This window comes from Bubalus bubalis, chromosome 16 (assembly GCF_019923935.1).
Source record: "Bubalus bubalis isolate 160015118507 breed Murrah chromosome 16, NDDB_SH_1, whole genome shotgun sequence".
NCBI classification, from domain to species: Eukaryota; Metazoa; Chordata; class Mammalia; order Artiodactyla; family Bovidae; genus Bubalus; species Bubalus bubalis.
The window spans coordinates 22,843,991-22,858,432 of record NC_059172.1 but is presented as its reverse complement, the minus strand read 5'-3'; the positions used below and the strand labels follow the sequence as shown (position 1 = coordinate 22,858,432).

Here is a 14,442-nt window from a genome sequence, read left to right as displayed (position 1 = left end):
ACCAAGTTTCATGTAGGGGAAATGTTTAAATTTTAAAAGCCATATTAAAAATATAAACAGACCTACAAACATAGAAATAGGTTATCAAAAGGGAAAGGGAGAGGGAAAAGTGTTAAATTAGAAGTATGGGATTAATAGGTATAAAATACATAAAACAGACAGCAAGGATTTACTATATAACACAGTGCACTATATTCAATATCCTATAATAATCTATAATAAAAAATTATCTGAAAAATAATAAATATATATTTATATTTATTTATATATATTTATATATTTTTATATTTATATATATTTATATTTATATATTTATATTTATAAATATATATAATATATTATATAATTATATATATAAATATATATAATTATATAAATATATATATATTTATATAATTATATATATAAATATATATAATTATATAAATATATATATATTTATATATAACTGAATCACTTTGCTATACAGCTGAAACTAACACAATATTGTAATTGAACTATACATCAATTAGAAAAAATTTAAGTAAAAAGCTGTGTTAAGGTATATTAAAAAGCAGAGACATTACTTTGCTGACAAAGGTCCATATAGTCAAAGGTATGGTTTTCCAGTAGTCATATATGGATGTGAGAGTTGGACCATAAAGAAGACTGAGCACCGAGGAATTGATGCTCTTGAACTGTGGTGTTGGAAAAGACTCTTGAGAGTTCCTTGGACAGCAAGGAGATCCAACCAGTCCATCCTAAAGGAAATCAGTCCTGAATATTCATTGGAAGGACTAATGCTGAAGCTGAAACTTCAATACTTGGGCCACCTGATGCGAAGAACTAACTCATTGGAAAAGACCCTGATGCTGGGAAAGATTGAAGGCAGGAGAGAAGTGGATGACAGAGGATGAGATGGTTGGATGGCATCACCAACTCAATGGACATGAGTCTGAGCAATCTGCAGGAGCTGGTGATGGACAGCGAAGCCTGGTGTGCTGCAATCTATGGTGTAGCAGAGCCAGACACGACTGAGTGACTGAACTGAACTGAACTGAAGGTATATAGGATGAAATATAACCCTGAAACTATATGTCAGGGACTGTGAATTCAATTGAGTTAGTCCAAGCCAGTTGTTGGTGCCTTACAAGTAGTACGATGAAATCTTATTCTTAAAAACTCTCATTTTATATACATATGTGGATGGGTATGTATGTAATATTGAATTGTATTACAGAATGACTCTTTTAAACTATGGTCTGCTATCTCCCAGCTTTAGCCCAAAGAGGGGCATGTGTGTCAGATAAATTGAGGAGCAGGCTAGGACAAAAGGCCCCATCTGGATTCTCATTTGATATTCTGGGAGTGGTCTTTATTGAGACTGCCCTCTTCCCCAACCTTGGGTGGAAGTGGGTATGGAGTCACAGATTAAATGAAGTGGAATAGTGTGTAAGAAGCAGAAAATAGGCTACAATCTAGCTTTTGTGAGCTCTTTTCAGTAGGGGTTTAGATAAGACCTACAAATTCTCACATGGCCCCAGACCAAGCAAAAGGTAACACAACTGTAAGCCAGAAGGGCCACAAATGTCCACAGTGACTACACTGCAGAGGCTGCAGGGTGACCTACTTAGGCCATAGGCAAGATGGAGAATGTGGTAGAAACTCAGGGAAAGCCGAGCTAAAGCTAAAGCTTCCAGGGCGTACTCCTGACCCAACAAAGAGCAGCCAATAGTTTAGGACTTATATCTGCATCAAACCTCAGCCACAGACAAGACCAGTGATACCTCAGCAGTGGGCACCACATGGCTCAAACAACCATTTTCCCTCCCTGGCACTATCAGGACTCCAAAACATTAATATTTAGCTCACAAACTCTCTAAAAGAATTTAGAAAACTATATACCCCTCAGTTAGAAAACTGTGCACCAACATTTTATGTCAACATTAAAATTTTTTTTATTATTAGCCTAAAAACAGTGATGAAAGATGCATTTTCTGGCATATTTAAAGTATTGGTATTACTAATTACAACAGTTCAATTTTTCTTTTAAATCTGTCCAAAAAGACTAAACACCAGAACAATTTTATGTCAACCATTTTCTTTTTTTTTAAATTTAAATTTATTTATTTTAATTGGAGGCTAATTACTTTACAATATTGTATTGGTTTTGCCATACATCAACATGGGAAAGCTCTTCTCTGACAATCAAAAGGTTACCTGTACCCTTTTCTCGTCAACTTTATATTTCTGTCCCTTTTCTTCCTTAACAGAAACACATTTATAACAAGGAAAGGTTCAGAACCCTACAAGAAGTTTATGGCACCAATATTTCAAAACAGCCCTCTGTTTGACAGCCTGGAAGTTTCTGCACTCTGGGATGAAGCACCACAATAGATTGAGGATAAGGGAAAGGTGTATTTGCCTAAAAATGATGGAAGATGCGAAAAGAGAAATGGCATGTACCTCCACTGCAGGCATGTTCTTAGGTAGGATCATTTTATTACAAAGTATATATGAAAGTTGAGAAGCTCGTCACTCATTCCTTAACCACCCCTTTTGGTCTATGCGTACCTGCAAAGGAACAACCCCAGGTGATACTTAACCTCTCTCCACCTCTATAAACCCAGAGGGAAGAAATATGAGCATCTGAGTCTCTTCATCCAAAAGGCTGGGCATTACCTAGAAGAATTCATTAAATTATTTGGGCTCAATCAAATTTAGTTTTTTGCTTTCTCTCACCACCATGAGTAGTACCTTGTGTGAAAGGTCAAATCAGATTTAAACAAAAATTTTAAAAAACTTTTTCCATACCTTGTCTAGTGTGAGTATAAACTTGCTTTCTTGAAACATGTGTAAACTCTAGCATATGGTTTTCAAACTAAGTGACTTTCATTCTTCACTTACAGTCCCCAACCACTCCAGGATCTCAGATGCTTCAAGCCTGAAGTTGAGGAAGGCTTTTGACCTCAGTCTTACAACCAAAATGGGCCGCAAATTTAACCTTTTTCCTTCCTTTCTTTTTTTTTTTTAATATAAATTTATTTAATTGGAGGTTAATTACTTTACAATATTGTATTGCTTTTGCCATACATCAACATGAAAAGATATACATACAAAAAAGGTATAGTGACATAATCAACCAAAGAAGATAGCTCAGCTGTTATAAAACTTTTGTCCCATCACCAGACCAAGCTACCTATACAGATTATGAATTAATATTTTTATGAATCTTGTATTATAAAAATAGAACAATTATATCTTATTAGGGAGAAGTTGTTGATAGAGTTAATTTTAAGTGTAATTATGTAAAACTATATATTCAGTAGATTTAAAACCTTGTTTTGACATTTCTTAATTATTTAATATACTGTGGGCTTCAAAAAAATATGGACCGCTCTCAACTTCTTATCTATACCCACTGTGAAGAGGCCTTATCTATATCCACTGCCCTTATTTCTTCAACATCAATTTTTTCTTTAATCCTGTTCTCTCCAAGGTTTCATCATCTTTCAAAGTCACCAATAACCTTTTTCATATCAATTATAACATGTGAAAATAATATCTTACTTCCAACTTCATCCTATTGCCTGAAAGAGTCTCTTTTTAAACCCTTCCCATATTTCAGTTAATGAAGCATAACTTACCTCTGAAGTAAAAGTGGAGTTCTAGTCCCATTACAACTTTACCTCAATTGCCTTATCTATAACATTAATAATAAAAGTATCACTTACACCTGCGTGCTAAGTCACTTCAGTCGTGTCTGACTCTTTGCGACCCCATGGACTATAGCCCACCAAGCTCTGTTCATAGGGTTCACCAGGCAAGAATACTGGAGTGAGTTGCCATTCCTTTCTCCAGCGGATCTTCCCCAACCAGGGATCAAACCTACATCTCCTATGTCTTCTGCACTGGGAGGTGGGTTCTTTACCACTAGCACCACCTGGGAAGCCCATCACTTTTATACAACATCTAAAAAGAAAAAATCAAACTCATAGAATGGAAATGTGGTTGCCAGGGATGGGAAAAATAGGGAGAGGTTGGTAAGAGGGTACAAACTTTCAGCAATAATATGAATAAGGTCCAAGGATCTAATGCAAAACATGGTAACAATAGTTGAGAACACCGTATTATATAACTGAAATTTGCTAAGAGTAGAACTTAAATGTTCCCACATATATACATATATATATATGGTGGTGTACATGATAACTTAATGGTAAGAATTCTTTCACAATGAATACATGTATCAAATCAACACAACGTACACTTTAAATTTCTTAAAATTTTGTCAGTCATACCTCAAGAAAGCACAAAAAATTCATAATGAAGATGATGATGATGATAGCTAACAACTACTGACCACTTACTGTATCTTAGGTACTGTGTTAAGAGTTTTATATACAATAACTATTTAATTCTCACAACAATAATATAGTATTAATTTATGTCACTCACTATTATCTATAAAATGGGAGGATTGAACTATATGACCTCCAGAGTTCATTTCAACCTTAATATGTTTTTATTGCAATTTTTTACTCTTCTTTTATTTAAGTTCCCATATAACATTTAATAGAATCTGTACCATATATTTTGAGCACTTAATTATACACTTATTAACTATATTTCCTAATGGCTTCATGTGGGTATGTTTTACCTCCAAAACAAGAAAAGAAGCTTCCTAAGAGCAAGGGAACATTTCATGCAAAGATGGGCACAATAAAGGACAGAAATGGTATGGATCTAACAGAAGCAGAAACTATTAAAAAGAAGTGGCAAGAATACAAAGAAGAATTATACAAAAAAGATCTTCATGACCCAGATAATCATGATGGTGTGATCACTCACCTAGAGCCAGACATCCCAAAATGTGAAGTCAAGTGGGCCTTAGGAAGCATCACTACGAACAAAGCTAGTGGAGGTGATGGAATTCCAGTTGAGCTATTTCAAATCCTAAAAGATGATGCTGTGAAAGTGTTGCACTCAATATGCCAGCACATTTGGAAAACTCAGCCGTGGCTGCAGGACAGGAAAAGGTCAGTTTTCATTCCAATCCCAAAGAAAGGCAATGCCAAAGAATGCTCAAACTACCGCACAATTGCACTCATCTCACAAGCTAGCAAAGTGATGCTCAAAATTCTCCAAGCCAGTCTTCAGCAATATGTGAACTGTGAACTTTCAGATGTTCAAGCTGGATTTAGAAAAGGAAAAAGAATCAGAGATCAAATTGCCAACATCCGCTGGATCATAGAAAAAGCAAGAGAGTTCCAGAAAAACATCTACTTCTGCTTTATTGACTATGCCAAAGCCTTTGACTGTGTGTATCACAACAACTGTGGAAAATTTTTTAAAAGATGGGAATATCAGACCACCTGACATGCCTCCTGAAAAATCTGTATGCAGGTCAAGAAGCAACAGTTAGAACTGGACATGGAACAACAGAATGGTTCCAAATTGGGAAAGGAGTACATCAAGGCTATATACTGTCAACCTGCTTATTTAACTTATATGCAGTGTACATCATGAGAAATGCTGGACTGGATGAAGCACAAGCTGAAATCAAGATTGCAGGGAGAAATATCAATAAGCTCAGATATGCAGATGACACCACCCTTATGGCAGAAAGCAAAGAACTAAAGAGCCTCTTGATGAAAGTGAAAGAGGAGAGTGAAAAAGCTGGCTTAAAACTCAACATTCAGTAAACTAAGATCATGGCATCTGTTCCATCACTTCATGGCAAACAGATGGGAAAACAATGGAAACAGTGAGAGATTTTATTTTGGAGGGCTCCAAAATCACTGCAGATGGTGATTGCAGCCATGAAATTAAAAGATTCTTGCTCCTTGGAAGAAAAGCTATGACCTACCTAGATAGCATATTAAAAAGCAGGGACATAACTTTGCCAATAAAGGTCCATCTAGTCAAAGCTATGGCTTTTCCAGTAGTTATGTATGGATGTGAGATTTGGACTATAAAGAAAGCTAAGCACTGAAGAATTGATTCTTTGAACTGTGATGTTGGAGAAGACTCTTGAGAGTCCCTTGGACTGCAAGGAGATCCAACCAGTCCATCCTAGAGGAAATCCGTGCTGAATATTCATTGGAAGGACTGATGTTGAATCTGAAACTCCAATACTTTGGCCACCTGATGCAAAGAACCAACTCATTGGAAAAGACCCTGCTGCTGGGAAAGACTGAAGGCAGGAGGAGAAGGGGATGACAGAGGATGAGGTGGTTGGACGGCATCACTGACTCAATGGACATGAGTTTCAGTAAGCTCCAGGAGTTGGTGATGGACAGGGAAGCCTGGCATGCTGTAGTCCACGTGGTCACAAAGAGTTGGACACGACTAGGAACTGAACTGAACTGTAGGGCAAGATCTGGGATAGTTTTCCTGTATCTTCAACACTGACTAACAGACTGAGCACATAAGAAGTATTCAATACTTTATCATTTGAGTTTGCTTTCTTTGACTCTCTATTTTTGAGGGGCAGGGGTGCATAGGGGAAGAAAGGTAATCTTTTCTCACCAAACAGGATTAATTCAGTGGCTGTCAGAATCATAAGGATCCTAAGAGACACTGAAAGCCCTAAAGATGTCCATCTGGTGGTTAGATGATGAATAGACTGTGATCTAGGAGAGTGCGTGTGTGCGTGTGTGTGTTTCACAATTTTGTTTTGTGAAAACTTGATTACCTTGTCTACCCAATACTGAATTAAAACCAGATCATGTTAAAAGATCCTTTGTTATTTTGTTAGTCATGAAATATGGAAACCAATGTCAGAAGTATAATTAGGATATCTAGGGTGAATTTCTTCCTCCAACCACAGAATTGTCCAATAGAATTTTCAGTGAAGAGGTCGTTATGGTAACCACATGAGGCCAGCTGGCAGTACAGCTCTGGAAGATATAACTCACCTGTGGCTTGCGGAAGCCTGAACACTAGGACCCTTCGAGAGCCTTTTATTGATGCTATCTGTTCCCTGATACTTTCAACATGTATTTCCTAGTGATATATATTAAGTGTTGATGAATGGAGTCTTGCTCTATTCTTTTTCCATTCCTGATTGGCTTTGTTTAGGAACTTGAAATCCTTTTTAAATGTAACAGGATACTATTTTTTTTTTTTTAGGAAATTATGTAAAATTGATATTATGACAGAGTTAATGAGAAAATTTGACTGAAGAAATAATAAATTCATGTTATACTCATTTTCAGCTGCTGTTACATGTATAAAATATAAACAAATAATGAATTATGTTATTTAAAAATCAGTAATATGTGTTAGGAATGAGGTTTATTCAAGCTACACTATTAACATCAGGTGAGAGAAAACCATTACATGTCTCTTAATAAAATAAAGCAAAGCAACTATTTCCAACATGCTTACACTTAAGAGTCTCCCTTTTATCAATCATTAGTCAGACTTAATAATCAAAGACTTAAACTATCAATCACTCACAACATTGATGGGTTTTAATAGAAAACAGGAAATACTAGTCAATCCTTAAGATAGTTGGTTTTCCTCTCCCCTAAGAATATGCCTTAGTTCTTCAAGGAAAAAGAATTCATATTCTTGTCCATTCACACAAACCTCTCAGTGAGCATTATTGTTCCAGGAGGAGGGGGCGGCAGGCAGGCGGCCCAGGATGCTAACGGAACAGATAGGATGTCAGGTGAAGATAGAATGCTGTGCCCTCTCTAACCAGCTGAAGACTCGGCATGATTGTTTTCTTACAAATAATACCTGTGGGTGTTGAAACTGTTCAGGGAATCTATCAAACACACTCTTTCACTTTGCTGCTGTAACTCTGTAAAATTTATTCTCATTTCAAAAGAGTCATAGGCAGTAATACCTGTAGGTGGTTGAGTAATTTAAAGAAAATTTGGCAGGTTTCCTCTCACTTAATTTACCAGAACAATGCTAATATTTGGAGGTTTTAAGATGCAATATTTTCTATTCAGTATGAGTAAAATCTCAAAATAGAGTTCATCATAAGGAGTTGGTTTTAACTTAAATATATGTAGAGAAAATAAAATATTAGGATGTTTGAGGATAAAACTTTCATCATAAAAGGGAAATAAATTAATGTTACAATCACTTTTATTTTTTACAATTCTAGAAGTCAACCATACATAGATATATGAGAACAGAAAATATCTAAATAGTATAATATCCGAAAAATGCAGTAATAATATATTAATGTCAAATTACTTTCCTCATGGAAATCTGATGGTTGAGGTCAATAAGCTTATACAAGTTATCTATACAAATTAAAAAATAGATAAATGGGAGAATAATTTTTCCAGATTAACTTCCCTTATTAAGTCATCAATACTATATTGAAAATGAAAGTGAAAGTCGCTCAGTCGTGTTTGACTCTTTGCAACCCAGGCCAGAATACTGGAGTGGGTAGCCTTTCCCTTCTCCAGAGGATCCTCCCAACCCAGGAACTGAACTGGGGTCTCCTGCACTGCAGGCAGATTCTTTACCAATTGAGCTATCAGGGAAGCCTTTTAATACTATATTAAGTTTATACTAAGCATCATAAGCACTTAAATGCAGACTCAAAAAATGTTTCTGTTATGAAGCAGGCATTCTCAGTCACCAGTTTAGAGGGAGAAAATCTCAGTAATGCTTAGGTTCAAAATGTATTTTTCAAATTAGCTCGTTCAAAACATATTATAAAATTAAATAATTTTTTAATTAATAAGAAAAATAAAGTGATAACTAATACTTTTTAAAGTGCTTATTTAAAGATGAAGACATATTTTAAACAATCCCCAAATGGAACTTACAGTTAATTAAAATGTTCAAAAGCACATAAGCAGGAAAGTTTATTTTCTTATATAGTTTTTTAATATAGTTATGTTAAATTCCAATTTTAACTAAGTTGGGTCTAAATTTTTTAAGGAGTGTTTACTATTAATAAAGATAATATTTTTAATTGAAAGGTATTCAACTGAGATGTCAATAAAGTTGCTTTCACATAATTGAATTATCTTATAAAAAGGAAAAATCTTTAACTCTAATTTTTTCCAAAGAAAATTATTTAATATAGAGTTTTCACAGTAAAAAAAAAAGTTCAATTTTGAGCCACAGATATGTATTTGACATTTGGTAGTATAATTCTAAGACAATTAGAGAAAAATATAGATTTGAAAAAATTTTTCCTGAACTGAACAGTTTTACGGGGAATCAAATGAAATGTTTCATGAAAATAAATGTGTCATGGATAAAGGATGGAAAAAAAAAGTATTCAATATCCTTTCTTGATTTGTGCTATTGTCAGTTCCCCACCCTTTCTGAAATAATTACCTGTGCACAAACTCTAGATGGCAATATTGCACCTACTGTACTTCCAAGAACACTGTCACAGTCGGTCCCCACATACTCTCTTTATCAACATTTTATGTGCCATGGATCTATAGCCTCTTATTATAAGTGTAATGAAGCAGAAGTTATTGAAGCATTTTATTGATTGCTCAGATCACAAGTTTACTGCCATACTGAATTGGCACCTTACTTGCTGAAGCAAACTGCTGACACCTTTTTTAAAAAGTGACAACCACATCTATTTCATGACCAGAAATCCATTTTCATCTCTATCAAGACAAGAATGCAATTTTCACTTCATTTAACTGATGTTAGGCCTGCTCAAAGCATGACACTTAGAAAAAGACACAAGTTTAAGGTTCTTAAAATACTTCAAGTAACTAGAATGCAGCTTGGTTTCAAGGGGGGAAAAAAATCAACAATCACTCACATCTACAAACAAGCTAGTAGTCTAAAAAATTACCTATCAGAACCATCAGTAGTAGTTTTCATTTTGAAACATTTATAATGTTATTTTAATGTTTTTAATAGTAAATTTATTCACATATTATAGACTTCGTTCCACGGTTTCAAAGGACATCAAGAAGTTCAAAACTGAAATATCTGGGGTATTGCTCTAGGCAATGTAAATCAAGAAAAGAGCTCAATTTTTAATATATAGATAAATGGAGATCTAATGTACTATGGTTAACAATATTGTACTATATATTGAAAAGTTGCTAACAGAGTAGATATTGAATGTTCTCACCACACACACACAAAAATATGTTAATTATGTGAAGTGGGAGAGGTGTTAACTAATCCGACTGTGGTGATCATTTCACTATATATATAAGTGTATAAAATCATCACATTGTATACCTGAAACTTATACAATGTTAGATGTCAATTATCTCTCAATAAAACTAGGGGAAAAAAGTAGCTGGTATACTGAGAAAAAAGTATATATAGAAAATGAAATAGGAATAGTTTTTCCTTCAATAAGGTTAGGACCAATAAATGACTTTAATTAACCTACAACACAGATCTGAAAAGACAAACTCTCAACACTTCTTTTACGGGAAATTAAAAGATTCCTTAAAGATACTTTTTGCAATAAACAAAATCAGCACTAACGCAATTCAAGCATGTTTTGAACTGAATCTTTTCTGAATAGAATTGCAGTCTTATTATTATTGCTTTTATATCTAAGTATCAAACTTACTGAAATGCGTGGGTAAAGTGAACCAACATTAACCTGGGAATTTTTTTAACAAATGTAAGTGCTCTGGTAGAAGGTAGTTTAATGTAACAATAAAATACATTTCAGTTTTAAACTACAAAACCAATATATGCTGATGTTGGATGGTCATTTCCTCATCTAGTTATATGTCCACAAAATAAAGTTACAGTACAGCTCCAGTTTAAAAAATAAAACCTAATTTTTGAAGTAGAAATTTAGTGTCTGAGATTTTTAAACCTAACACATCAAATATGGAACATTAGAATATAGCAGCATTCAAAAAAGTACTTAGCTTAAATTAATAAACAAAAAGGACCATATACACACACCAAAAAAATCACTCAGGCAGAAAATTACAGTTTTCAACAAACTTCATTAAGCAATGATCTATTAAAAATAGCCCAACTACATATTTTCAAATTAAAATTACAGAAATAAAACATTTCCTTGCAATTTCAGATATAAATAATAAAAATTGCCATTTTTTAATATACTGCCAAAATTACACATATCTCAAATTTTAAGAAACACTTGATTTTTTTCTGTTTATCTATTTTTATGAAGCTATCAAACAAGCTAAAACTCAATTTCAAAGTTGATCATTTCTTTCCAAAGTGCTGAAAATAAGTAGTACTAAACATTCCTTCAAATTTCATGTCTTAACTACCACAGGGACTATGATTTTCTTCACAATTAAGATGTTGGTTGTTAAGGTATTATAGTTAGATACTCATTTCCTTTGTGTCTCTCTCAATTTCAGAAATGACTATGCAACTTATAACACCTGTTAAACTACACTGTGAGCCACTTTAAATGATTAAAACTATGTTTATGAGCTCCTTTTAAAACCGTATTTTAAAAGAAGAGTGCTATGCATCCATGATGTAAAAGTCTCCAGGAATTTTATTGCTTGGGGGAAAAAAAAATCAAAGGAGTATCAAAAGTGGGAAGACATTTCCAGAAATATACATTTCTCAAAAATTACATTCATACTTAAGATCAACCAATCCAAATCATTATTTATATAGCCTCCTGGCTCAGTTCCATGGACTTTTATAGACCTTGACTGCTGCTGAACAGACTGACATATATTTTGTTTACTGACAGCGACTAAAAGCTCTATGGAGGATCATAAATAAAGAAGATCATGTTTAAAAATCACTAATATCATTTTAAAAGGTAGTGCAGGCTTGTGTTTTGGCCTCTGTTTAGCTGTGTTAGGCCTATGAGTGACAGCTTCCCTGCTTGAAGCACACAGAAAGCACAGCCTTCCTCATTCACTGACAGGACTGTGGCCTTTTCACACGTTCCTTCCACAGCAGTGTTTGTCCCCAAACACTGGAACTCCACACAATGGCATTCCTACTTCAACACCCCCACCAACAGCACCACTACATAACAAGAATGCTAATGAGATGGAACGGGCCCTGTCGCTGAAAGTGTTAACTGCATTTCATAGGAAAGCGTTTAGGCTACTTCAAAGATTACCAATTAAATAGATTCTGCTTAGCTCTGAGCAATTTCTAAAGTGTTTCCACTTTTAAGGAAATAAATGTGATAAATGTAAGACCAAGTGACTTTATGCTGTCCTAACTATAATATCTCAGTTTATGTACTTGAATCAGTATATTTTTAAGACCATACTAATGTAGTGGGCTTAAGTCAGTTGCATGCTTGTAATACCCAAGTTAAAGTTAAAAACTGAAAAGTGAGTAAGTTCGTAAACATAAAACCAGTAGCTCTGACTTTTCTTTTAAAGCTATCTCTATTATCACAACTTATTTAAAAGAAATTTCCTTGGGGAATTCCAAAATATCTCTTTAACATCTACAATCTTTTGACGGAATCCTGGCACAACAATGTCGTTGTTTTTATATATGATCTCAGAAGAGGAATAAATGGAAATGATATCAAGAGGTCATATAATTCTATAATTTATAAGCTTAGGTTTGTTAAGGAAATAGGAATTAAGCATCCATCTCCATTTTACCAAACACAATCTTATATAAAACTAAATAAAAAGGTCTATCCCTAATGTCAAATGAAGTAAATGCAGTTCAGATAAAGTTCACTAATGCTAAGAGGGATATTTGCTAAGAAATCTGAAAAATAAAGCTATTGCCAGGCTTAAAACATAACCACTGATGACATGATAATGATACCACTATAGTGACTTTTATGACCATTACAGATAATTCTAAATTAAGTCATAAATTGTATATATAAAATAAAACTGAACCAAGTATCATATCAAAACTTGAGTGAAAGCATTAAAATTTGAGTGAAAAACTTTAAGTTTTTACAACTGAGCAAAGTAAAAAGGTTTAGTTGGAAATGGCAAAGAGCCTAGATTTTTAAAATATTCCTAAATTTGGCATAATGTTGAAAGTCATAATGTTGATGATATAAACAATTTCAAGTGATCAGACATTTAGAGGTGCTAAAAATGTTAAATTTTTCACATTTACATTTAATATTTATTTTAATAAAATGTATTTTTCACCGATCTTGAATCACAAAGAAATTTTCAAAATCAAACAGTGATTCTTAAAACATTATTTTCTCACAATACTAAGACCTCTTCAATCCAGTACAACTGTTCATATCTATTTAAATTTTAAATGTTTAGAACAATGGAAGAAAAAATAAATATGCCACAACTACTTTCTGAGCTTTTTCTTATCTCTAACATCCTCACTTTTAATAAAACTTAGAAAATGTTCAAGTTTCTTTCAATTTGATTTAAATGGTGCTTTTATGGCACTGGAGAATGGTCTCATGCTTTCTTAACATTAAATAATTTTAAACTGTCAGTAGGATCAAGCTGTTTAATAACAAATACATGATTGTAATTAAATTGGTGGTTATTGTATATTATTGTATCTTAAAAATGAAATAATATTTCTGTTAAAATAATTTAGTCTTAAAAAATATATTTTATATCAGTTTTTATATATGATATTAGCTTAATAAAGAATGTTAAAAATAAGTTTGTATTTTTATTTTTTATATTCTTATTGTAAACAGCTTTATCTATAATTATTAATACCCTTTCTGGATACACTGACATTAATTAACTAGGAAACCAATCATGTTTTGAGAATGCAAGTTTCTCACGGGAAGATGTCTCTTGCTAGTTCTGGATACCTTAGTTCAAGAATTTCTTCCAGTCAATACAAGCTGTTCTTCCCCTAACTAGACAGCAGGAGGTGCTGTGTGAACACTAAGACTGACTACCAGTCCCACCTCCCCTCCCCCTGCATACAGAGAATAATAGCATGATGCCTTCAAAATATTCATTTTTTAGCAGCCTGTGGTCTGAGATAATGTGCCCAGTTCTAAACTGGAAACTCCCAGTTAGAAGTGTAAACCCTATCCCTTATTTAATGTGGTAAAATGCATGCCTAATTTTTTAAGACCAAGTGCAAAGAAGATTCAAAAATTGTGTCAAATTGAGTTTTATTTTATAAACAGCACAAATCATTCAGCTCTACAATAGAATTCTACTTTAAGATAAATCAAAGTCTTTCTAAGTAGTTTCAAAAATTTCAAAGTTTTCATACACATACCCCTTCTCCCATCACACACACACACACACACACACACACACACACACACACACACATCCACACACACTCTCTCTCTCAATCTACATCTTTCTCTTTCTGTTTCACAATTATGAAATAGATATTTAGAAATTAAAGGAAAATCTCTAGTTTAAACTACTTCAAATACATTATTTCTATACTTTCAGGTCTGGAAATATACAAGTGAAATAAGTATAAATGAATTAAGTTACTCAACATGAAGTTAATTTCCAATTTCATCTCCCAGAATATGACTGGTTATGTTTTAGCCCATCTTCTACAACATTAAGTATGATTTCATACTGGAAAAAACAG

At 33.6% G+C, this 14,442-nt stretch overlaps 1 protein-coding gene across 1 annotated transcript in view; it reads right to left on the bottom strand.

Annotated features, from left to right (window-relative positions):
- The window catches only part of DCDC1 (doublecortin domain containing 1), a 469,967-nt gene that overhangs the window by 351,811 nt on the left and 103,714 nt on the right, over positions 1–14,442 (bottom strand). The gene's annotated exons all lie outside the window — the stretch shown is intronic.